Source organism: Oryctolagus cuniculus, chromosome 1 (assembly GCF_964237555.1).
Source record: "Oryctolagus cuniculus chromosome 1, mOryCun1.1, whole genome shotgun sequence".
Lineage (NCBI taxonomy): Eukaryota > Metazoa > Chordata > Mammalia > Lagomorpha > Leporidae > Oryctolagus > Oryctolagus cuniculus.
This window is the reverse complement of record NC_091432.1, coordinates 183101937-183128162: the sequence shown is the minus strand read 5'-3', so window position 1 is coordinate 183128162 and position 26226 is coordinate 183101937. Positions and strand designations below refer to the sequence as shown.

Here is a 26226-nt window from a genome sequence, read left to right as displayed (position 1 = left end):
TCAGATCATAATATAAACATAATAGCATAATGGAACATAATAAATAAATATCATAAAACATGAAAATATTCATTAATATTCATACTGACCTCATCAGAAAAGTCTTGAAATATTGGAAAGCTGTCAAGTTCATGGTGACAAGTTCTCCAAAATTCTAATATTTGCTTGAATATTTAAATTTTATCACTGACAACAGATAGTGTCAATTGTCTCTTTAAAGTGACAGGCTAATTTAATTCATTTTCTAGAAAATATCTGCCAAATACCCAAGTCTGAATAATCACAGTTTATGTATAAATCATTCTTTCAACTAAAAAAGGAATTTTGAGAAAAAAGTAAGTAGTTTATCTGGCAATTCAATCCTGTAGTTACTTTCCTTTTCTCTTTTTTTGAATAATGAGACAGAGAGAGAGAAAGAGAGAGAGAGACAGACAGAGATAATAATAATAATAATGGGAGGGGAATGGGAGGAGGAAAGGAACAAGAAGAAGAGGAAGAAAGAGGAGGAGGAGAGAGGGAAGGAGGAGGAAGAAGTGGATTGGGAGGAGGAGGAGAACACATAGGAAGGGAGAGGAAGGGAATGAAGGGGAGTGAAAGGTAGAGAAAGCTCCCATCTATTGGTTCACTCCTCAGATGCCTTCAAGGGCCAAGAAGGGAGATGGACAGTGGGCAGGAACCCAAGTACTTGGGTAATAATCACTGCCCTCCAGAGTCTGTAATGTCAGAAAGCAGGAATCAGGAGCTGGAGTTAGAGCTAGGGATCAAACTCAGGTCCTCTGTTGTGGGTCATGAGCATCCTAACCAATAGCTTGACCATTACACGAAACATCCACCCAAGATACTTTGCTTTAGATACCCATTGAGGAAAGGCATAATATATGAAGAATATTTTTGTGTACTTCCCATTTTGTCACATAGTTTCAAAATGTGTACAAAAATGTCAAGTTTAGCAAAGGCAATACCTTTATGTCATCGAGTATATTTTTAAGTGGAATTAGTTTTGGGTTCTTGTTATTTTTTTTTTAAATATGTAATTGTATGATGGTAAAGAAGATAATAATTACCATAATTACCAATAGTTTGGTGTTATTATCATCATTCATACCAAGGTGACAGCTTTTTACCCACCATAGCTTTTTTTTTTTTTTTTTTTTTGACAGGCAGAGTGGACAGTGAGAGAGAGAGATAGGGAGAAAGGTCTTCCTTTACCATTGGTTCACCCTCCAATGGCCGCTGCGGCCGGTGTACTGAGGCTGGCGCACCGCGCTGATCCGAAACCAGGAGCCAGGTGCTTCTCCTGGTCTCCCATGGGGTGCAGGGCCCAAGGACTTGGGCCATCCTCCAGTGCCTTCCCGGGCCACAGCAGAGAGCTGGCCTGGAAGAGGGGCAACCGGGACAGAATCTGGCGCCCCGACCGGGACTACTAGAACCCGGTGTGCCAGTGCCACAGGTGGAGGATTAGCCTATTGAGCTGCGGCGCCGGCCCCCACCATAGCTTTTTTTTTTTTTTAACTTTCATTTAATGAATATAAATTTCCAAAGTACAGCTTATGGATTACAATGGCTTCCCCCCCCCCCCATAATGTCCCTCCCACCCGCAACCCTCCCCTTTCCCACTCCCTCTCCCCTTCCATTCACATCAAGATTCATTTTTGATTCTCTTTCTATACAGAAGATCAGTTTAGCATACATTAAGTAAAGATTTCAACAGTTTGCTCCCACACAGAAACATAAAGTGAAAAATACTGTTTGAGTACTAGTTATAGCATTAAATCTCAATGTACAGCACACTTAGGACAAAGATCCTACATGAGGAGTAAGTGCACAGTGACTCCTGTTGTTGACTTAAAGACTTAAATCTACGACCTGACACCATCAAATTATTAGAGAGCATTGGAAAAACCCTGCAAGATATAGGTACCAGCAATGACTCCTTGGAAAACACCCCAGAAGCACAGGCAGTCAAAGCCAAAATTAACATTTGGGATTGCATCAAATTGAGAAGTTTCTGTACTGCAAAAGAAACAGTCAGGAAAGTGAAGAGGCAACCAACAGAATGGGAAAATATATTTGCAGACTATGCAACTGATAAAGGGTTGATAACCAGAATCTACAAAGAAATCAAGAAACTCCACAAGATCAAAACAACCCACTTAAGAGATGGGCCAAGGACCTCAATAGACATTTTTCAAAAGAGGAAATCCAAATGGCCAACAGACACATGATAAAATGTTCAAGATCACTAGCAATCGGAAATGCAAATCAAAACCACAATGAGGTTCCACCTCACCCCAGTTAGATTGGCTCACATTCAGAAATCTACCAACAATAGATGCTGGAGAGGATGTGGGGAAAAAGGGACACTAACCCACTGTTGGTGGGAATGCAAACTGGTTAAGCCACTATGGAAGTCAGTCTGGAGATTCCTCAGAAACCTGAATATAACCCTACCATTCAACCCAGCCATCCCACTCCTTGGAATTTACCCAAAGGAAATTAAATTGGCAAACAAAAAAGCAGTCTGCACATTAATGTTTATTGCAGCTCAATTCACAATAGCTAAGACGTGGAACCAACCCAAATGCCCATCAACAGTAGACTGGATAAAGAAATTATGGGACATGTACTCTATAGAATACTATACAGTAGTCAAAAACAACGAAACCCAGTCATTTGCAACAAGATGGAGGAATTTGGAAAACATCATGCTGAGTGAATTAAGCCAGTCCCACAGGGACAAATATCATATGTTCTCCCTGATTGGCGACAACTAATTGAGCACCAAAGGGGAAACTTGTTGAAGTGAAATGGACACTATGAGAAACAGTGACTTGATCAGCTCTTGTCCTGACGGTTGATGTACAATGTAATACTTTATCCATTTTAGTATTTTTTTTTGTAGTACCATTGGTTGAACTCTGTAATTAACACACAATTATTCTTAGGTGTTTAAATTTTAACTGAAAGGTGATCCCTGTTAGGAATTTGGAAAACATTATGCTGAGTGAAATAAGCCAATCCCAAAGGGACAAATACCACTTGTTCTCCTTGATAGGTGACAACTAACTGAGCACCAAAAAGGAAACCTGCTAAAGTGAAATGAACACTATGAGAAATGGTGACTTGATCAGCCCTCACCCTGACTGTTGATGAGCAGCTTAATATGTTATCCCTCTTAGTATTTTTTTTGTTTGTTCTACTTAATACTTTTGGTTGAATACTGTAATCAATACACAATTCTTCTTAAGTGCTGAAACTTAACTGAAAAGTGATCGCTGTTAAATATAAGAGTGGGAATAAGAGAGGGAAGAGATGTGCAATTCGGGACATGCTCAAGCTGACTTACCTCAAACAGTAGAGTTAGAAACATACCAGGGGATTCGAATTCAATCCCATCGAGGTGGCATGTACCAATGCCATCTCACTAATCCCAGTGATCAATTTCTGTTCACAATTGATTGTAATGATAGGACTAAGAACCAAAGGGATCACATAAACAAGAATAGTGTCTGCAAATACTAGCTGATAGAATCAAAAAGGGAGAGAATGATCCAGCATGGGAAGTGAGATACACGGCAGACCCATAGAATGGCAGATGTCCTAAACAGCACTCTGGCCTCAGAATCAGCCCTTAAGGCATGCGGATCTGGCTGAAATGCCCATGAGAGTATTTCAGGCATGGAAAGCCAAGACACTCTGGGGAAAAAAAAAAAAAAGATCTCCGCGAGCGAGTGAGATCCCAGTGGAAAGAACGGGTCATCAAAGAAGGAGGTACCTTTCTCTGAAGGGAGGAGAGAACTTCCACTTTGACCATGGCCTTGTCTAAATATGATCAGAGTCAGTGAACTCAGGGGGCTTCCATAGCCTTGGCAGCTCATGACAAGAGCCTAGGGTGATTACTGATGCCATAAACAAGAGTGTCAATTTGTTAAGTCAACAACAGGAGTCACTGTGCACTTACTCCTCATGTAGGATCTTTGTCCTTAGTGTGCTGTACATTGAGATTTAATGCTATAACTAGTACTCAAATGGTATTTTTCACTTTATGTTTCTGTGTGGGAGCAAACTGTTGAAATCTTTACTTAATGTATGCTAAACTGATCTTCTGTATAGAAAGAGAATCAAAAATGAATCTTGATGTGAATGGAAGGGGAGAGGGAGTGGGAAAGGGGAGGGTTGCGGGTGGGAGGGATGTTATGGGGGGGAAGCCATTGTAATCCATAAGCTGTACTTTGGAAATTTATATTCATTAAATAAAAGTTAAAAAAATTATTCAATACTGTGAATATTTCAGCACCACTTATATTTGTTGTCAAGCAGACTCAAAAAAAGAATATCTTCTTTGATAATTCATTAGTGCTGATATTGAACAAATACAAGCAAAATGGCCACACTTTTGGATGCTTCCATTCATAAAGCAAAAGTACAATTCTGCAGAAAACATAACATCTCAGTCTTTATGTTTCCAGCTGAATCTTTAGTTCAAAGTTACTAGACTGTTGAAAAGTAGCAGTGCTGTGAATCCTTTTACTGATTCTTCTTCCAGCAGGAAGTTAGCAGTCCAACGCTTCAAGGTTCACTTGTCTCCCAGAAGCTATCTGTGTAGTTCTAGCCATTGCAATTTGATCACTTACTTTGTAACTTGCCTCTGAGGAGTCTTCATTTCTAGCTCAAAAAATGTCAGCAATAATTTTTGTTTTTTAGGAACTCATTACACCTATGTTTAAAAATATTTAGATCCTTTATATTTAAACTGTGAATCTGCTCCCAATATAATATGTTGAGTTTTCCTTTGTGTAGAATCTAATTCAGCCAAGAAGGGTAAATAAGTAATATGAATCTGTTTCTGAGCACATTTTTTGTGACTAGGAGAAGAATTACTATCGAACATTTTGCTACAAACAACAAGTGATTTTAAATATTCAAAGTATTGAATGACTCCTATTTATTATATTAATTTATCCTGTATCAACTGTGTTGATACTGCACTGATATTGCACATGCAATAGTGGGTAAATTTGCTGGCATTTTGACACTAAAATATATGTTGAAAAAGAATTTGAAGAAAAATATTGTTTTGAAAGGTTACCACCTTATGAGTCTGTTGATGTATGTGTATATATGTAACAGGTGTGAACAATGAAGGTATGATTGCCCCAGAGTTTAAGTTGGGATATATTCTTTCATTCTAGTTAATGACAATGTATATGTACATTTTTACTTGATATGCACTAGACCCTGAATCCAGGATTGCAGGTGTCCAAAAGGGTGAGAGGAGCAGCTCTGAATCTAGAATGGAGCTGAAATGGCTATCTTATATGTTGATGAACTCCCCCTACTCCAGTGTTCCTACACTGACCCAAAATGCAGTATACAGTTAAAGCCCTGTGTGATGATGTATGCCTAAAATGAGGTGTTAACTGTAGTAACATGGATTGTTAGAGCTGGAGGTGATTTAGAAGTTATCTATCCATAGATGGGAGTACATGGAAGTCCTGAATCCTTAAGTTACTTGGCTTAGTTCTTTTGCTAAGGGTTGAGACAATAAATTAATGTTTTACAGTGGAGCTGAATTAAGAGCAAATTTTTTAAAGATTTATTTATTTATTAGAAAGTCAGAGTTACACAGAGAGAGAAGGAGAAGCAGAGAGAGAAAGAGAGGTCTTCCACCCGCTGGTTTACTCCCCAATTTACTGCAACAGCCAGAGCTGTGCAGACCCGAAGCCAGGAGCCAGGAGCCTCCTCCTGGTCTCCCATGCCAGTGCAGAGACCCAAGGACTTGGGCCATCTTCTATTGCCATAGCAGAGAGCTGTATTGCAAGTGGAGCAGTCGGGACTGGAACCAATGCCCATATGGGATTCTGGCACTGCAAGGGGCAGCTTTACCCACTATGCCACAGCTCTGTCCCCAAGAGCAAATTTATATTCTACCTTTCAGAGCAACTCTATGTTCTAAGAAATATACAATCTAGTTTCATTGCTCCCAAATAAAAAAATCACGACACAACTGAAGGTAATAGGGACTCCAGGTTGAAAGGGAGGGGAGGAAACCTCATAATCACACAGAAGCAATACTGGTTCTGCTCCTGCCCTGTCTGCTGCTGAGATTTGATAGTGTTCGCTCTAGATGGGAATTCAAAATGCTAACTCGGGTATCCTTTTTTTGTTTCTCCTTTTAGTCTATGTTTCACTAACTTTAGTGTACATAAGAATTATTATCCAGGGATGTGTATAATTAATGGGGGATTTTAAGATATTCAAACCAAGTTTGCTAATAGGCAATATTTGCCAACTTTGAAACGTAACTCTGGAAAAGGTGGAAATCTACTTTATTCCAGAACATTAAAAATTTAGTACTTAACACATTTATATGTTTTCTAAATTAAAATTTTAAATACAAATTTCAACAAGTGAAATTGGAGTAAGTGTTTTGGAGGGACCATGGAAACTACTGCTTCCTATGTTAATACTTACTAAGTCATTCCTGGTCTCGATGCTAGTTATTGAGGAGTTCTAGTTTAACTGTATTTTATAAGCCTCCACCTTTCTCTCCTTTTTCTTTTCTGTAATCTATCAACAAATCCAGCTTGTCTTTCTCTGTCCCTGATACCCTTTTTGGAATATTTAAATCCCAAAGGAGAACTGTGAACCCGAACCCACCAATCCAAGCCAATTTATATGTCTTATTTTTCATATGTAGGCAACTGATCCCTATCTCTCCCTTGCCCTGAACCTGCAACTGTCCCCTCTGGCCCCACCATAACTGCTTTTCCCACCTGGCAAACCCTCACTGCATCCTGGGTGGCAGGCATTGACCAGACTTCAATACAAATGCTCCTGTTAGAAATGGCACCAAGTTAGGTGCAGAACAAAGACACTCTGGCTTCAAAGCAAACCTGCAGTTTCTGCACAGAAGGGGTTTCACACAACCTCGGTTAACAACAACAACCACCTCAGGGGAAGAAAGGGCCCTGACTACAAAGAAATGCCAAACAAGTCATCAGTCCTTGCTTTCTTTCTCTGGTGTGTTTAGCACAAAACCTGATCAGGAGAGCAGTTCTTTGATAATCGTTTGGACCATGACCGCTGCTAGTAGCACTTCTTCTGCCTCATATATTCCAGCATTCATGAAGATCTGAGCACTCTGTGCTCACCCAGGCTTAGAGATGTGTTGTGCATGAAATCTCTGTTTCCCCCCTCCCGCCCCGCCCCCATCTCTCCAAGGAATGGAATTGATTGGCTAGATTCTGGCTTGTTCCCAAAAATTACAGACAAGTCACGCTTTTCCTTTCTTTCTTTCTTTTCTCTTTCTCTCTCTCTCTCTTTATTTCCTTCTTTCTTTCTCTCTTTCTTCCTTTTCTTTCTTTCTTTCTTTTTCATTTTTCCTTTCTCTTTTATGATTTCCTATTTCTCTTTTACTACAATCAATTCAATTGCCAATGTGTGGCTGAAGGGCAATGGTAAATGCATACTTGCCCTAGTTGTCATGATTGAGGAAAAGAAATTAAGAATAGTGTGGACATGGCAGCTGACTACATAGAGAAAAAAAAATTTAAATAATGAGCACTTTCCAAATGTTACTTTCTTCTTCTTTAGGAAAAAAAATACTGTTTTTACCTTGATGTAGCCCTAATTCAAAATACAAGTGGCACATGATCCTTTGTGGAATGAGGCAAGCACTGAGTAAATACACAAACCAGATCATTTCAATATGCTTAAATTCCCATTGTTTTTCTATTAATCTATTCCCAGTTTATGACATGATAGCCCTGGTTTCTCCCTCAATCTCTCATTTTCTTCCTTTTCCCTCCTCTACCCCAAACTATTGGGCCCTTTCTGGCTCTTCTTCTTTCCTCTTGGGCTCCATTATCCCAGAAGTGGACAGGAGCCAGACTTAGCTATGGTTCTTTGCCATGTCAGTAGCTCTCGGGTTATTGATGAAAACCTGGCACTGGGAGAGGAGGCCATCTGTGGTGAAGTTTAAACCTATTTACCTCTCTGGCAAGCTGGTTGAAACCTCTCTTTCTCTGTATTCAGTGAGGCTGAAGATGACAAATGCAGTGGGATTAAAGCCATGGGATGAAGCTTGGGGCAAAACAAAACCCTTCCCCAAAGACAGAGCTCATGATAGCTATGCGCTGTAGGATAAGCAAATCCTGTGTCTGGAGCACACAGTCAAGGGACACAAGCTCTGGGTCCTGCTCTCTGCTCACTTGAAGGAAGCAGACAACTGGCTGAGTTGCAGTCTGGACTGTGACTATGAGGACAGGCAAACTGGACTGTGCCATTTTTTAAATGCTCTTGGAATAATTCTGGGCTGTAATTTGCAGTTTGCAGGGTAAACACCCTGTTTCAGAGAATTGTTCACAGATATAGCTAATGAGTTGCAGAAGAAAACCACCACACTTCTGACCTCCAAATAGCACTCTACAGGCTGACCAATTACCTGAACCACAGCACTTGGGTCCAAAAGACTCTAGTTGTTTCCAAAAATCCAATCAACCCTTAAAGCTACTAGTGAGACTATTCAGATAAGTAGGAGCATGAAGTAAGCTCTGAAGTCAATGCCAAATGCTTTGGACAAGAGCTGCATCCCTGGGCAAAGGCCAATTTACTACAAAGCCAAGAAAACTTAAGCTTCTGGGACTCTTTGAGGCCACGAGAGGAATCCTAGTGATGTGTTCACACGTTTGTAGTTTTATTGCAAAATTGATAAAAGTAAAGTATTTAAAACTCAGTGATTCGACCACTGTCTCCATTTCAACTTCTCCTCTGTTAGATTTCCTCTCCTGTTGCATGAAGTTGGAGTGATCCAAAGCAGTTGAGTTAAATCTATGTTTAGTTTGGGTCTAATGAGATAGATTTTTTTATAAAGATTTATTTATTTATTTGAAAGAATTACGCAGAGAGAGAAGGAGAGGCAGAGAGAGAGTCAGAGAGATACACAGAGATAGAGAGATAGATAGAGAGAGAAAGAGAGGTCTTTTAACCTCTGGTTCACTCCACAGTTGGCTGCAACAGTTAGAGCTGAGCCTATCTGAAGCCAGGAGCCAGGAGCTTCCTCCGGGTCTTCCCAAATGGGTGCAGGGGCCCAAAGACTTGGGTCATCCTCCACTGCTTTCCTGGGCCACAGCAGAGAACTGGATTGGAAGCAGAGCAGCCAGGACTTGAACTGGTGCCCATATGGAATGCCGGCACTGCAGGTGAAGGCCTCACTCTATATGCCACAGCGCTAGCCCCCATCGAGAATCAAAGTTGCTTCCATGTATGTATCTCTGTATTTCTGGCCATTTTTTGTATAGGAACAGCTTCTAGTTACATGCTTAAGGCCTGATGTATCAACCCAGTTGCCAGTGGAACACCAAAAGCAAGTCTAGGAGTTGAATGCCAATAAAAAAGTGTTTCAAGGTGCTTGACATTGGAGGTAGGTGGGCAGTGGAGAAGAAACAGGGTGTAAGATGTGTGGAGTCAGAGACTAGCCCATGGAATGGGGATGATGTCTGTCTTTTAGGGTTATTTTGAAAACAAAACACTGTGGCTATGTTGGCCAGGGCTTAGTATAAGTGATTGGTAGAGAAGGTGCTTGTCTTTCTGACTTGAAGATCTCTGCATCATCTCTATGAAAACCACATATCAGAATGCTTGGGAGACTGCCCTTGGAATATATGTATTTTCAAAAATCTGATGTTAACTCTTTTTTCTGACTGTTTTCCCTCAAAGTGAATTGACAAATATTGATAATCTTTATGTTTGAATTCCAATAGTTGTTCTGTCATTTTAAATCATTCAAAAATATCATCAAGATGCTTCATACTGACATTAATAATAAGCAAGACCTGGCCGGCCCCACGGCTCACTTGACTAATCCTCCACCTGTGGCACCAGCACCCCAGGTTCTAGTCCCGGTCGGGGCACCGGATTCTGTCCCAGTTGCTCCTCTTCCACTCCAGCTCTCTGCTGTGGCCCGGGAAGGCAGTGGAGGATGGCCCAAGTGCTTGGGCCCTGCACCCGCATGGGAGACCAGGAGGAAGCACCTGGCTCCTGGCTTTGGATCGGTGCAGCGCCAGCCTTAGTAGCCATTTTGGGGGGGTGAACCAATGGAAACAGGAAGACCTTTCTCTCTGTCTCTCTCTCACTGTCTAACTCTGCCTGTCAAAAAAAAAAAAAAAAAAAGATAATAAGCAAGACCCTCTCACGGTAGGAAGCAAAATCCATTCAGTATCATGAAGCATCTCTCTCTTACTGATTGCTAGGATATCTGAAGACAGGAAGAACATCTTTGGGCTTAATAACGTATGGTGCCTGTTTGAGGTCAGAGGTGTTCAGCAGTGACTAATACATCTCTCTGATTGTTCTTTTTGTTGGTTTCGAGTGCAAGACCTCTATCCAGTCTGAGTTTTAAAGATGAAGTTGAAATAGACCACTTACTCCCCATTTAGTATCATTTCTAAAGTAATGGCTGAAATTGTCTCTAACTGGAGAGCTAAAAACATAAAATGATACCTGAAACATCCTGTCACTTCACAAACAATATGCTGTGGAGAATCAAGCTTTGCTCTGTGGGGAAAGGGCCCTGCATCCCTGTTCCCTAACTGGCCTACCTCTGCTTCACTCTTTCTGCTTTCTTTTTCCTGCACTGCCCCCCCCCCCAAAAAAAAAGAGGTCCCTCATTTAACTGAAAACAAATTTCCCCACATTGGACAGACAGCCAGATCTTCTCTTCCCTTTTAGCCCCGGCATCACCTTGGTGAAACTTCAAGAATGTGCCCGTACACAAAGGGGAATTTGCTCCTCCTTCTGGGAAACTGCTCTCTCAGGGCCCCATCAGGTTTCCAGAGCCATTTGAAAGTTCAGCAGTCTGAGCAGTATTTCAGGAGGTCAGAGTCAGCCAAGATCCAGGCTACTAGGTATTAGCACCTAGGAGAGCTTGGGAGGAGCAAGACAGACAGATGGAAGGAGAGAGAAACAAGAGAGGGAGGGCGAGAGAGAGGGAGAAAGGAGAGACCAACTGACCATGTGTTCCATAAATTGCCTCTCTCCCAAACCCACCCCGCAAGAGTGTATGAAATAATTCCTCCTTTGTCCGCCAGCTGGCTTTCAAAGCTATCGGGATGAGCCTGCTGGACCTGTCTGGGAAGCTTGTTAAACTGCCTGGAGTAAGTCAGGGAGAGGGAGGGGTGGGGAAAAGATTAAGGGCGAATACAATCTGTGTGAGGCAGTGGCCCTGACTCTAAAGAAGCAGATGATCTAAGGAAAGGAAGAGCTTCCCTCTAAAACCAGAGACTGCATGCAATGCAAATGACCCCGCATGCAGCTGCCTCTGGCAGGCAGCCACCCGCCTCCCAAAGAATAAGTCAGAGCAACAATTCCCTCCTGAACCCTGAAGCTTAGTGACTTCAAACAAGAAAAGAGAAAAGTGACATGCTTTTTTCCCTTTCCCCAGTGAACTCATCCATTCCTCAAATCGTGCTGATGACCTCATCATCTGCAGCTGTGTGCTCCAAATTCTCCAGCCCTCAGTCCCAACGGGTCACATCTGGGGTGGAACCTGGGTACCTGGGGCTGAAACATCTGGAGGGCTCTGTCATTTTGAGTGCAGTGTTTTGTAACCCTTTTGCTTCAGTGGATGAAGCCAAGGGGCAGAGCAGTCCTGGGCTATGTTTTCTTTTCTTCTTCTTCTTCTTATTATTATTTTTTGACAGGCAGAGTGGACAGTGAGAGAGAGAGACAGAGAGAAAGGTCTTCCTTTTGCTGTTGGTTCACCCTCCAATGGCCGCCGCAGCCGGCGCACCGCGCTGATCTGAAGGCAGGAGCCAGGTGCTTCTCCTGGTCTCCCGTAGGGTGCAGGGCCCAAGCACTTGGGCCATCCTCCACTGCCTTCCTGGGCCACAACAGAGAGCTGGCCTGGAAGAGGGGCAACCGGGATGAGCTATGTTTTCTTGGGAGATAGCCCTTGGGTCTCCTTGCAGTAAGGACTTGCTGGGGAGGACAGCAACGTCTGGGTCATTGTTTCAGGTCTCTTTTCGTGGTTCACCTTCACATTCATGAGAAATTCTAAGTCTGAGCTTGGAAATGATATTGGTCTTGAAACCCATGCTGCCTGTTGTTTTATGGTCTGGCAGGCCTTCTTTGACAAAGGCAATGTTAGTGTTAATAATGTTAGTATTGATAATGACCCCAATCACTAGAATCAAATTGACTTTAGAAATTGACATAGCAAAAATGACCCAAAGAATCTCTATTTGGAGAGAACATACAAACTTAGGAAGGGGTCCTTCCCCTATTGTGAGAATATAACATAAGTTGATCCAATCAACTTAAGAAAACCATCTGGAAATTTACTGTATATCAAGGGCCTGACAATTGCTCATATACTTTGATCCAGAAATGCAATTTTTGGAAATCTCTGATACAGATAATATAGAAATATATTAAACCAGAGTAAAATGTTTTCACTATTGGGGTGGGCCTTTGGTATAGTAGTTTAAATCACCAGTTGGTATACTTATATTTTGTATCAAACTGCCTGAATCCTGGTTACTCTGCTTTTGATGTAGTTACCTGCTAATGCACATCCAATTTGCAGCATGTAAAGTCTCAAGTAGTTGGGTCCCTGACACCTGCATGAGAGACCTGGATGGAGGTTCTGGTTCCCAGCTTTGTTTGGCCTGGTCCAGCTCTGGCTATTGGGGATATTTGCTAAATGAATGGATAGAAGACCTCTCTCTCTCTCTCTCTCTCTCTCACTGTCTGTCCCTCTCTCTCATTCTTTCTTTCAAGTAAAATGAAAATGATTAAGTAAAACATTTTAAAGGTCTTCACTGTAGCAGTATTTATTACAGAAAAAACAAAAACATTCCCCATTATCACACAAAACATAAAATACTTGATTAAATATCCAACATTAGGAGATCTGTGTAAATTGTGGTATTCATTACATGATATATTATGCAATCATTAAAAATGCATATGTGTAATATTGCAAAATACCAGAACACAAAATATGACTTCAACTTTATTTGTATGCGTGGACAAATGAATTAGGAAAATATATACATAAATTCTGCAAGGGTTATTTTTAGGAGAGATTATTATTGATACTCATTTTTTTAAGCATTGCTGTGCTTTTAATATTTTTACAGTGATGATGCCTTACTTTTGTAATTAGTAAAAAAAAAAAGTTATTTAAAAAGTAAATAAATTCCTTGGCAGGTTTGAAAGTCTGTGTCCTTGGCAGGCTGTAATGACCTGTTAGCCTTGGGGCTGCAAACTAACATGGTGCAGGTATTGGACAGGTAACATAAAGAGTGAGCCCATCCTATTATAAGAAAATGGCAAACTGTAGGGGAGCTGGCCTTTAATTCCAGCTGATTGTTTTCATGAGAAAATAGAGGTGACTCAAATTTGCTGAATCTGATTTTTTGAAAGAAGTGCTATATCATGATTTTTACATGAACTCTACTTATTTTTAAAGGAAAAGAATAAAGTTACATTTAAAAAAATCTATTACATGCATTAGACAAGTAAAATAAGTGATTTGCTGGCCATCCTTGTGAAACCCAGTCCTTAGATGATGAGAGCAGAGCCCTCTGGATCTAATCTCCAGCCTAGGGCTTATCAGACATTTCACTTTTTTTTTTTTTTTACAGGCAGAGTGGACAGTGAGAGAGAGAGAGAGACAGAGAGAAAGGTATTCCTTTTGCCATTGGTTCATCCTCCAATGGCCGCCGCGGCCGGCGCACTGTGGCCAGTGCATCGCGCTGATCCGAAGGCAGGAGCCAGGTGCTTCTCCTGGTCTCCCATGGGGTGCAGGGCCCAAGCACTTGGGCCATCCTCCACTGCCTTCCCGGGCCATAGCAGAGAGCTGGCCTGGAAGAGGGGCAACCGGGACAGAATCCGGCGCCCTGACCGGGACTAGAACCCGGTGTGCTGGCGCTGCTAGGTAGAGGATTAGCCTATTGAGCCACGGTGCCGACCTACATTTCACTTATTTTCATACTATTATTAATGCTGCCATGCATCTGTCTTTGCACACCTAGGCAGTTATTCTAAAGCTGGATTTTAAAAAGATTTCACACTCCAACATTGTAGGCACTGCATTAATTTTCTTTTTAAGATTGATTTATTTATGTAAAAATCAGAGTTTATTTGCAAAGGCAGAGAGAGAGAGAAAGAGAGAGAGAGATAGGGGTATTTTCCATCCACACATCTTATGCCCCAAATGGCAGCAACGGCTGGACCTCAGCCAATCAGGAGCCAGGAGCTTCTTCCAGATCTCTACATGGGTACAGAGGTCCAAGCACTTGGGCCATCTCCCACTGCTTTCTTAGGTGTATTAGCAGGGAGCTGGCTCCCATATGGGATGCTGGCACCATGCAGTGGCTTTACCCACTGTGCCATGACACTGGCCCCTGCATTGATCTTTTAATAATATTTTTTTATTTGACAGGTAGAGGTATAGACAGCGAGAGAGAGAGACAGAGAGAAAGGTCTTCCTTCCCTTGGTTCACTCCCCAAATGGCCGCCATGACTGGCGCTGCGCTGATCCAAAACCAGGAGCCAGGTGCTTCCTCCTGGTCTCCCATGCAGGTGCAGGGCCCAAGCACTTGGGCCATCCTCTACTGCCTTCCTGGGCCACAGCAGAGAGCTGGAGTGGAAGAGGAGCAACCAGGACTAGAACCCAGCACCCATACAGATGCCGGCGCCGCAGGTGGAGGATTAACAAAGTCAGCCACAGCACCGGTCCCAGCCCTTGTATTGATTTTTGATACATATGTACATATACAAGCAAGTTCATACACATTTATATTGCCATTAACTATTTATGAGAGCTCCTATTTCCCATATTCACACTAACACAGGGTTTGATTAAATTTTTTCGTATTATCTTTAAGACCAATGTTTGTATCAAATCATATTTACTTACATTTGTTTAATTAATAGCATTTAGCAGATATCATATTTATTGGCCTTTGGTATTGTCTCTCTTATGTATTGCCTGTTCATGTTTTTTGCCCATTTTAAAACAGTGTCTGATTTTCCTTATCATGTTATATAAGCTTATTTTTGGATGTTAGTTGTCTTTCATATGAATTAAATTTGAAAATAATTGCCTGAATCAATATTGTGGTACAACACATTAAGCTGCTGCCTGAGATGTCAGCGTACCATGTGGCAATAGTTCAAGTACCTGCTGTTCCACTTCTGATCCAGCTCCTTCTTAATATGCCTGGGGGAGCAGCAGAGGATGGCCCAAGTAATTGGGACCCTGCCACCCATGTGGGAAACCAAGATGAAGTTTCAGGCTCCTGGCCAGTGTGGCCATTTGGGGAGTTAATCCACAGATGAAAGTTCCCTTCTCTCTCTCTCTCTCTCTCTCTCTCTCTCTCTGTGTGTGTGTGTGTGTGTGTGTCTGTAACTCTGCCTTTCAAATAAATATATCTTCTTTCAAGAAAAGAAAAGAATTGCCATTTGTATTTGTATTTTAATCTCGTATTATGGAATAATGTCTTTTTATGGTTTAAAGAATGCCTGTCATGAGAGTACATTAAGTGGAAATTTGTTTTACTTAGAATACCTTAAGAGTCACTTAGCTTATAAACAATGAAGGCAAAACTTGTAAGAAAACACTGAAGCAAAGGGATAAAACAATGAACAAAGGCTACTTGTTAGAGTGCTGATAATTGCTTAATGAAAAACATAACAAGAGAGAAAAGTAGATGTTGGCAACACATACAACTTATAAAAGATTAGTATCAAGTATATATGAAAGACTCTTAGAAGTTGAGAAAGAAGACAGATAAAAAGATTTGAGCAGATACTTCATAAAAGAAGAAATACAAATAAGCAATAAACATGAAAATTATTTCAAACTAACTAGTAATCAGACAAATATAAACTAAGACATCAGTAAAAACACCTATCAGATGCCAAATGCTTTTAAGGGTGTGGAGTATGAAGAATTCTCATAAACCAGAAGTGAGACTATGCAATCTCTTTTGAGAAAATGCCTTTTATAGACACATATCCTATAGCCTGGCCATATATTGATAAGTTCATTTTGGTACAAAAATTTTGAAATTTTACAGTATTCATTGAAGCATTGTTTAAAATTTCCTAAACTGGAAAGAACTACCTGTTAACAGCAGAATAGGCAAAATAAACTGTGATACAGAAATGTGTATAGCAGTGGACATGAACATATTTAAATTACATGCTGTAGGATGGATAAATATAATCAATGTGTATTGAGCAAGAAAAGTGAGACACAAAGAGCATATCCAGTATTACTTCATGAATAAAATGTTTAAAAAGAAATGAAATCATATGGTTTAAGGATTTGCTTAGGCAGTAAAACTATAAAGAAAAATAAGGTTGTGATTCTAACAATATTATTACATTGCTTATTTCTGGTAGATGGTGTAGTGATTGCAATGGAAAAGTTGTGTGTATTATGGGGGTGGGGGCTGGGAGAGAGCCCTAAAGTACCAATGATGTTACTTTTCTTAATCTAGATGTTTTCTACTTAAATTTTGTGCATTTTGCTGATGTATGTGGTATTTAATAATAAAGTAGAATTCTGGAGAGTTAGAAAAACAGAAAAGTAACACTATTGGAGGTAAAAAGAAATACCACAAGAGCAGGGGCTGAACAACACAGCAAGGAGCTGAAGCCTGCAAAGAAAAAAAAATAACAATGGTTAAATATTCCAAGTGATGTAGTAAACAAAGGAGTTCTTAGGATACAGCTACTCAACATTCAGTTTAATATTGTTGATATACATCTCCTTGTTCTAAACCTTCAATGAGTCCTGTGAAAAAATGTTTTGAATGAGATTTTAGGGAAATCAAAGAAAAGTAACTGAGTTGGCATGAAAAAGAGAGGGAGATTCATATGGATTTAGATCAAGGATCTTTTTAACAAGGGTGAAGAGTGGCCCTGAGAATGTACGCTTCTGTGTGTGTACAGGAATCTTAGAGAGGAGACAGACTGTTCCAAATGATCTGGAATGTGACTTAAGCCAAATGGATTTAAGTCTCTAAAGAGTGATGCTCATAGATCATGGCTATGGCAGAATTTCTTTCCTTCTTTCTCCTTCTTTATATTGTACAGAAATTGAAAACTTAAAGGTAATCATGTTTATTGGTCTTTTTAAAATAATGTTTTAAAATTTTTAACTGACACATAAGAACTACATATTGTGATATTTTGATGCATGTATTCAATGGGTTATCTCTATTTGGGGTAAATATATCCATCTCATCAGATATTTATCAATGTTTAAAATAATTTCTTCTAGCTTTTTTAAAAGATAAATATATTGCTCACTATCATTATCTAGTCACCCTATTATATAATAGAATACCAGAGTTTCTTACTTCTATTTAACTATAGCTAATTACCCATTAAATAACTTATCCCATCTCTCTCTTTCCCATACCCTCCCCTAGCTTCTGGTAACCACCATTATACTCTCAATTTCTGTGAGATCAACCTTGTTAATTAGATTACATGTATGAATGAGATTTTGTGATGCTTTTCTTTCTGTGCTTGATTGATTTCAGTTAACATAATAATCTGTATTGTCACAAATGGCAAGATTTTATCCACTTTTATGGCTGAAGAGTATTCTATTGTGTTGATATACCATATTCTCTTTACTCATTCATCACTTGATGGACACTTAGGTTGTTTCGATTTCTTGGCATGTTGTGATTTGTGCTGCAATAAACCTACAGTTCAGGTCTCTTTGACAGACTGATTTCCTTTTGATATACCCAGTGGAGATTAGCTAGATCATATGGTAGTTCCACATTAATCTTTATTTTTTGATATCTGATTTTCATGACATGCTTAAAATACTGTAATCATTTCTAAATGTTTAAATTCTTGACTAAAGTTTTACTTAGTGTATGGTTAGAGGGAGTGCTATTTTTTTGTTTTCCCAGAAAATCAACTTAATCTTTTGCTCTGATAATTTGAAATGCTTCATTTAATTATGTATTAATTTTTCATAATTATATACTCTATCATATTCCATTGATTCTATTCCTGTACAATTATTATCTTTTTCTTAAAGGTTTATTTATTTATTGGAAAGGCAGAGTTACAGAGAGGCAGACAGAGAGAGAAAGAGAGGTCTTCCATCCAGTGGTTCACTCCCCAAATGACTGCAACGGCCAGAGCTGGGGCTGTTCCAAACCCAGGAGCCAGGAGCTTCTTCCGGGTTTCCCACATGGGTACAGGGGCCCAAGAACTTAAGTCATCTTCTATTGCTTTCCCAGGCTATAGCAGAGAGCAAGATCTGAAGTGAAGCAGCTGGGACTTGAACCAGTACCCATATGGGATGCTGGCACTATAGGCAGCAGCTTTACCCACCACACCACAGCACTGGCCCCCAGTTATTATTTTTTTGATTGTATTTCTCTGATAAATTTAAAAATCTAATAGAAAAAGTCTTCTTTGTTAATATTTTCTTTTTTCCCCCAGAAACCTTTTATTTAAGATATGCAAACTTCATGCATTACATAAATATAATTTTAGGAACATAATGATTTTTCTTACTGTATCCACTCTCCTGCCCACACTCCTACCCTTTTTCCTCCTCGCTCTCCTATTCCCATTCTTATTTTTTTTACTAAGATCTATTTTACATTAACTTTATGCACATAAAATTAAGTCTATACTAAGTAAAGAGTTCAACAAATAGTATGGAAAAAGCTATTTCTCAATAGTGGAGACAAGGACTGTTCAAAGTCATTGCATCTCAAAATGTCAATTTCACTTCTATAGATTACATTTTAGATGCTCTATTGATTACCTCAGATCAGGGAGAACATATGGCATTTGTCCTTTTGGGACTGGCTTATTTCACTAAGTATGATGTTTTCCACTTTTCATCCATTTTGTTGCAAACAACAGGATTTAATTTTTTTTACCGTTGTGTAGTATTCCATGGAGTACATATCACATAATTTTTTTACCCAGCCTTCAATTCACGGACATTTGGGTTGATTCCATATCTTAGCTATTGTGAATTGAGCTGCAATAAACACAGGGCACAGATAACTCTTTCATATGCTGATTTTATTTAGTTAGGGTAAATTCTCATTTGATAGGTCTATATTCAAATGTCTGAGGTATCTCCATATTGTCTTCCACAGTGGCTACACCAGTTTACATTCCCAGCAATAGTGGATTAGGGTACCTTTTCCCCCATATCCTCGCCAGCATTTGTTGTTTGTTGATTTCTATATGAGAGCCATTCTAATTGGGGTGAGGTGAAACCTCATTGTGGTTTTGATTTGCATTACCCTGATGGCTAGTGATACTGAACAAGTTTTCATGTGTCTATGGGCCATTTGGATTTCTTCTTTTGAAAAAGGCCTGTTTAAGTCCTTTGCCAATTTCTCAACTGGGTCAATATTTTCTTGGCACTTCCCCTTTTATAATTCTTTCTATTACCTTAGAACTATTTTCGCCATGTTCCAAAATAAAATAAGACAAAATAAAGCCCTATTGTAACTTTGATAGGGAAGTCACTGGATTTACAGATTGCTTCAGTCACAATAAAGGATATTCTTATTCAAGATATTAGTGTCTCTGCTAAGTTATTTTTGTGTGTTTATTTGGTTACATATTTTTCTTAACATCCTAAATAACTATCATATTTAAATGAAATATCCTAATGATCAGTTTCAGCATCCACTATTAATGTTAGAACCCAGTTTGATAGACATTCACTTATACCTTAAAAGATTAGCTGCTTTTCATTTAGGAAGGTCAGTTAGGTTTTAAAGTACATTTTATTTTATTTAACAGAAAATTTTCCTCTATTCTAACACTGTTTTGACAGTCTTTTTTATTTTTCTTTAAAAAATTTGTTTCTTTAAGAGGTAGAGTGACTGACAAAGAGAAGGAGAGATAGGTCTTCCACCTAGTGGTTCACTTCCAAATGGCTGCAATGGCCCAGCTATGCTGATCTAAAACCAGGCACCAGTGGCTTCTTCTGGGTTCCCACATGGGTGAAGGGGCCCAAGCACTTGGGCCATCTTCCACTGCTTTCCCAGACCATAAACAGAGAGCTTGATTGGAAGAGGAGCAGCTGGGACATGAACTGGCACCCATATGGCATGCCTGTGCTGCAAGCAGAGGTTTAGCCTACTTTGCCATGGCAGTCTTTGTTTTAAACAGTATGAATTTTCAGGTTTCCTTGTTTTTCTGTCACTCCATAGATATTTTAGTGAGTAGCTTGTGGGATTACATCAGGGACTATGGTCAGTCATCGTTTTAAAGCAGAGATCTGATACTGACCAATGAATAATAGAATTTCAAGGTGTAATTTGTATGTCTTAGTGTTGCTCAGGTTACAAATCCAGCCAATTTCTTTATTTCAAACTTTCTGTTGCCTTGATTGATATATGCATCTATATTTATTCATATTTGATTTTTGAATGTATATGATTTCTAAATGTGCTGAATATACAATGTGTGTGACACCTGTCATTGTTGCGTTTCAACAGACTCACCTGTGGCAGGGATTTTGCTACTTTTATTTGATTCCAACTTTAGCCCTTTTATGATAATCAAATGTCAATTGCCCAAGTCCACAATGGAAAAGCACTATACTGTGTGCCTTGGGGTTCTCGAAATAAAAGGTTAGGTAATTTATATTTTTAATATAAGTGATTTAGAGCCTGAGGCTTTGATCCAATTAAGTAGAGAATCAAATTAGCTGGAGATGAAATGAAGATGGAATGAGGGGAAGTCGTGCTGGCTCTTGAGTTTTGTAAAGAAGGCTCATTGGAGTGCAGTGGTTCTCAAACTTGACTGCACACTGGAATTACTCAAGGAGCTTTAAGAACTACTGATACCCAGGCTCCCAACCCTAGAGATTCAATTTAATTGGTCTGATGAGTAGAGTGTATAAGAAATTTTAAAATCTGATTGTACTATGCAGCCATGGTTTTAAAATGTCATATTTCTTACTTCTCAGTGAGTTAGATGTCATCTGATGGGGGCTAGTGTACAGTCAGGGCTCTACTTACATAGCTTCTGATACAATGGATGAGAGTAGATTTCTAAATAATGTCTGTGATTCTGATGTAAATGACTCTTGCTCTACACAAAGATGTGACCTTCAGAATATCTGTTCTCTTCCTATCTACCTATAAATCAACTCTCAGAATATATTTCTTTTTTTAAAGATTTATTTATTTATTTGAAAGGCAGAGTTACAGAGAGGCAGAGGCAGAGAGAGAGAGATCGATCTTCCATCTGATGGTTTACTCCCCAGATGGCCACAATGGCCGGAGCTTTGCCGATCTGGAGCCAGGAGCTTATTATTTTTATCGGCCAACGGCAGTCCCCCTCTAATATGTTTGAAGAGCATCCGTAAATATGAGGGAACTTCAAAAAGTTTGTGGAAAAATGGAATTAAAATATAAATTTATTTTTGTGCAAAAAATTTTCAAATCTATGCCTACTTTTTTTTTCATCATAAGTGTTTTCTGTGAAACTTGTAAAGGACCTGCATGGACTTTGTTGTCTATAGATACTTTTATTTATTTACTTATTTGTTTATTTAAATTTTAAATTAGTTTTTAACATATTCGATTTTTGTAGATGCAATTTTTGTAGATACAATTCTAAGAGCATAATGATAAGCCCTTCCTTTCTCACCCCTTTCCTCCCCTCTCACCTCTCTCCCTCCAACCCTCCTTCCTTCTTCCTTTTTTTAGTTTTTGAGATAACATTTTAAATTTACATTAGTAAAAAAGACTAATATTTCACTGAATAAGAATTTAACAAGTAAAAAACAAAAAGACCCTAAGTTAGTGGGTATACAGAAATGACTGTAGATAATAATTGAATGGAAAAAATGATCATTTTACCCACATAGAGTAAATTTCAAAATAATCACAGGTCATTAAAAGTATAGTAGTATAACATTCTTAACCAATCGTTTCACAAAGCTTGTTTTGCAGCAACACTGATACACATCTTTCTCTCTCTCTCTCTCTCTCTCTCTCTCTCTCTCTCTCTCTTTCTTTCTTTCTTTTTAATTTTAGCTCCCACACAGAAGGGAGAACATGCAATGTTCATCTTTCTGGGTCTAGCTTATTTCACTCATTACGATGTGTTCCAGTTGTGTCCATTTTGCTGCAAATGGTAGAATTTCATTTTTAAAATAGCTGAATAATATCCATTGTGTATATATACCACATTTTCTTTATCCATTCACCTGGTGGTAGACATCTTGGTGTTTGATTCCAAATTTTGGCTATTCTGAGCAGTACTGCTATGAACATGGTGATGCACGTATCTCTTTGATACATTGGAAGTCTTTTGGGTATATGCCCAGTAGTGGAATTGCTGGATCATATAGCAAGTCTATTTCTAGTTTTTAAAAAACTCTCCACATTGTTTTCCATAGTGGCTGTACAAATTTACATTTCCACAAACAGTGTATAACTGTTCCCCTTTCTCCACATCCTCCCTAGCATTTGTTACTTTCTGTGTTTTGGATTTTAGCCATCCTGTTAATGGTGAGATAATATCTCATTGAGGATTTGATTTGCATTTTCCTGATGGCTAGTGATTTTGAGCATTTTTTCATATATTTGTTGGCCATTTGTATTTCCTCATCCTAGAACTGTCCTTTAAAGTCCTCTGGCACAAGTTAAATTTTGTATCTTTATTTAATAAACAATAGGAGATTAAAAAGTTTCACTGGGTATCTGAAGATCCACCTAGATTAATTTGGTAGGGCAGAGATATGAGAGGTTGACTGTAAGAGGAGGGGCCCTAAGCAGACTGCCCTGATAAGCCAGAGAAAAACCTCATCTATGTTGCTGTTTCCTTGAAGACTTCCCTGGCTGCTGCCCCTTCTAAGCTCAGTGTATGAGTTACCAGACTTATATTCAGGATGGAGAAATAAAGATACCAGTGGAGCAATCAGATACAAGCTCATTTTGCCTCCTTCACCAGGCCTCATGCAGGGAGTGTTGTGGGTTCACACAGCTATGAACCAATGCAAACTCTCCCAGGGAACTGCTGGAGAGGAAATTAATTAACCCCTGCCATGGCTTCCCAGTGGGGGGCCAGGAATTAAGTTGTCATTTCTCCTGCATGTTTGGATCAGCCCCACTCTGGCTGGCTTAGATTCTGAATGAACAGCCCAGTGCCTATCCCCTCCCAGCTGCCCTCATATTGAGCATGCTGCTCCAAGCAGGTAAAATGGGCATTCTGTTTCAGAGGCAGAATTGTGCTGTCCCTATTGCTTGTTTTTAGGGTTGCAAGCTCAGGAGAAAATTCTTCCAGGGGCTCAGAATCAGCTGTCGGTAGCTGAAGTAATGGGATTTGCAGAGACCTTGAGAAAGTAGCTTTAGCTGTGGACACCAAGGAAACTGTTCAGCATTTGAGATTATCTGGCATCTAGACCATTGTTAGCTCTCCAGAGGGAGGCTCATGCCATATGAAATTCAAAGCTGCTGAGAGCTCTACTTTTAATGAGAGCTTTCAAAAGGGACAGCTCAAATGGTCCATAAGAATCATAATGTCAGGTGGATTTCATGGTCTAGACAGATCTGACATTGCCCCATCCCCTTTTTTTCTTTAAGTTTTTGCCATAAAACAACAGTAATAATATTCTTTAAAAATAAAAGTTCTGGAAAGGTATCAATTTATTAATAGGAACCACTAGTTTTCTGCACTGATGGCCCCAGAGACTCACTATATTATTATGATGAATGCATTTCCCCACCAAGCTTTCAGATCTCCCAGCAGTTGATTCTTCAACACAAGATAACAACTTCATTGTTCTTTGGAAGCTTTGACTCTCAAGAGCTACTTGGGACTTTAGGCTGTGATGATGCCTTTGAGAGAGCATTCTTGTATGGGGCAGCAAATCTACTTGAAATATGCTGGATCTTTTGAAAATTGAGATAGAACCAATTCCTTACTTTTCCTCTCCTTCCTATTCCTAAAGAAATATGTTTATTTCTGGAGTTTAAAAAAATAAAATAAAATAAAATAAAGAAATAAAAAAATCTGGCAATCCAGGACTGTGAGAATTCCATTTGGTAGCCTAGATGCCATCATATTCCCTAGTTTGTGTAGAAAAATTCATATTAATATTAATAACTCAGATTTTCTTCTTGTATTATTTTTCCAAACCTCCTGTCACAAATCACCACAGATTAAGTGACTTGAACCAATACAAATCTCTTCTCTCGTGGATCTGGAGGCTAGACAACCACATCAGACACAGAGCTAAAATCATGGGACCAGCAGGGCTGGCTCCTTCAGGAGCTCTGTAGTACAGCGTTTACAAACTTTTTTTTAGTTTCTAGAAGCTGTCATTCTTTGGGTCATGGAGCCTTCTCTCATCATTCCAATGCCCTATCTTCTTCTTCTTCCAATGCCCTATCTCCTACCCCTAACTTAGACCCTGCTGACTTCCTCTTACAAGAATCAATGTAATTGCATCTAACCCACCTAATAATCCAGGATAATCTTCCCATTTTAAGATCCTTAGTAACATTTGAGAAGTCCCTTTTGCCCTAAAAGTAGCAATAGCAGATTTGGAGGACTAGGGATGGGGACATGACTGGGGGTGGGTGAGTATTCTATCACATACTCTTGCTCTTGTTTGCTCATGTAGGACCTTTGATTCCTGCAATTATCCCTAAAGTGTTATTTAGAGTCCCTAATGAGTGTCCACTGTCCCCTTACTCCCATGTGCTCACAGCAGACCACTGTTATTCAGACCATGCCACTTCTCAGAAAGTGGCACCCAAATGAGACCTCCAAGGCTCCCAATGCCCACCATCCTGCAGTGATGGAGTTGTGAGGCAAAGTGGATAGTGTCCTCTTTGATTGCATCTTGTCACTGGGCCCCACAAACAATTGTTCATGATAGGAGTTCTACAGGACTTCCCTTGAAGCAGCTTCTGGTTCCAGCTCTTTCTTAGCAGGGACAGAAAACCAAGCCAAGTGGTAAGGTGGGGATTCAACACAGACGCAGTACCAAACTCAGCCTCTATGACAAACCAGAGACCATGTTATTGCAAGGGAAAAATATACTTATTAAGGCAGCTTTCTACCATACTAAGGTTTACTTATTAAGGCGGCTTTCTCCCATATTAAGGAGAAAAGGAATAACCTGGGATCTTGTTAAAAATGAAACTCTAATTCGGTGGTTCTGAGGTGAGCATGCATTTCTAACACTTAGAGTAGCAAGGGTCTAAGGGGGGCCGATCATCAACAGATCACTAATTATGATACATTCATTCTATATTTTTGGCCACAAAATGTACAAAATGCCACAGAATGTAAAAGGAATTCACATAGCCAAGGCTGAAATGATTGAGAGGGGATGATTTCTAGAGAAAATGATGTCTGAACAGAGCCTTCAAGTTTCAATAGAAGTTTGTCAGATGAAGAATTTGGTTGGGGGAGTGAGTGGGGGGAGGGAAGAATACATCCAAAGGGATGCATAGAGCAGCATTCTAGTACTGCAGGAATGGAAGATTGACTGTGTCAGGGAGCTTCAGGATGGGAGAGCAACACAAGGTGACACTGTTGAGGCAAGCAGCATGGTCTGGTCAGGTAGACCTTGCATTCTGGTCTAAGAAGTTTGGACTTCATCCAGCAATGGAGGATGAAAAGAAGGAGAACATGGAGGCCTAGAATGATCTTCATTACTATTTCTTCTGGGAAATGTTCACATGATGTTGATAGGGTAATTACATGAATGGTGGGAAATTTTTTATTTTAAAAAGAAGATCTTATGTGGAACCCATGGGGGTATCAAGGCAATACCATATTTGAGGTCAGCCAAATCTGTTCCCCTACAAAATGGTTGCAGGGGTTGACCCAAGTTCTGATGCCTTTGGGAATAAATCTCGGTGTATGAATGGGGTGGGGAATTGGGGAAAACAAGACCTGCTGTGCAGACCCATGAGGGAGCAATGCTGTCTCCAAACCTTTTGTATTGCTTCTTCATATGTCTTTTCATTTTAGTACTGGCAGTATTCCTCTCAGCACATCACTCTTAAAAAGTTACAAAAGTGCCACTTTTTGGGAGTATGCCTGAAACTAGCACTCAGAACTTGACTCCCATACTCTGTGCCCCTACCCCTACTTCTGGCTGTGCCCAGAGATCAGAATGGAAATTGTAGAAACAGGCCTGAATGTAGGTGCTAAAAGAAAATTAAACTAGTG

General features: G+C 39.7%; 1 long non-coding RNA gene across 1 annotated transcript in view; it reads left to right on the top strand.

Moving 5' to 3' along the window:
* LOC103347653 (uncharacterized) overlaps positions 1–26226 on the top strand; it is a 246099-nt gene that overhangs the window by 100620 nt on the left and 119253 nt on the right. The window lies entirely within an intron of this gene.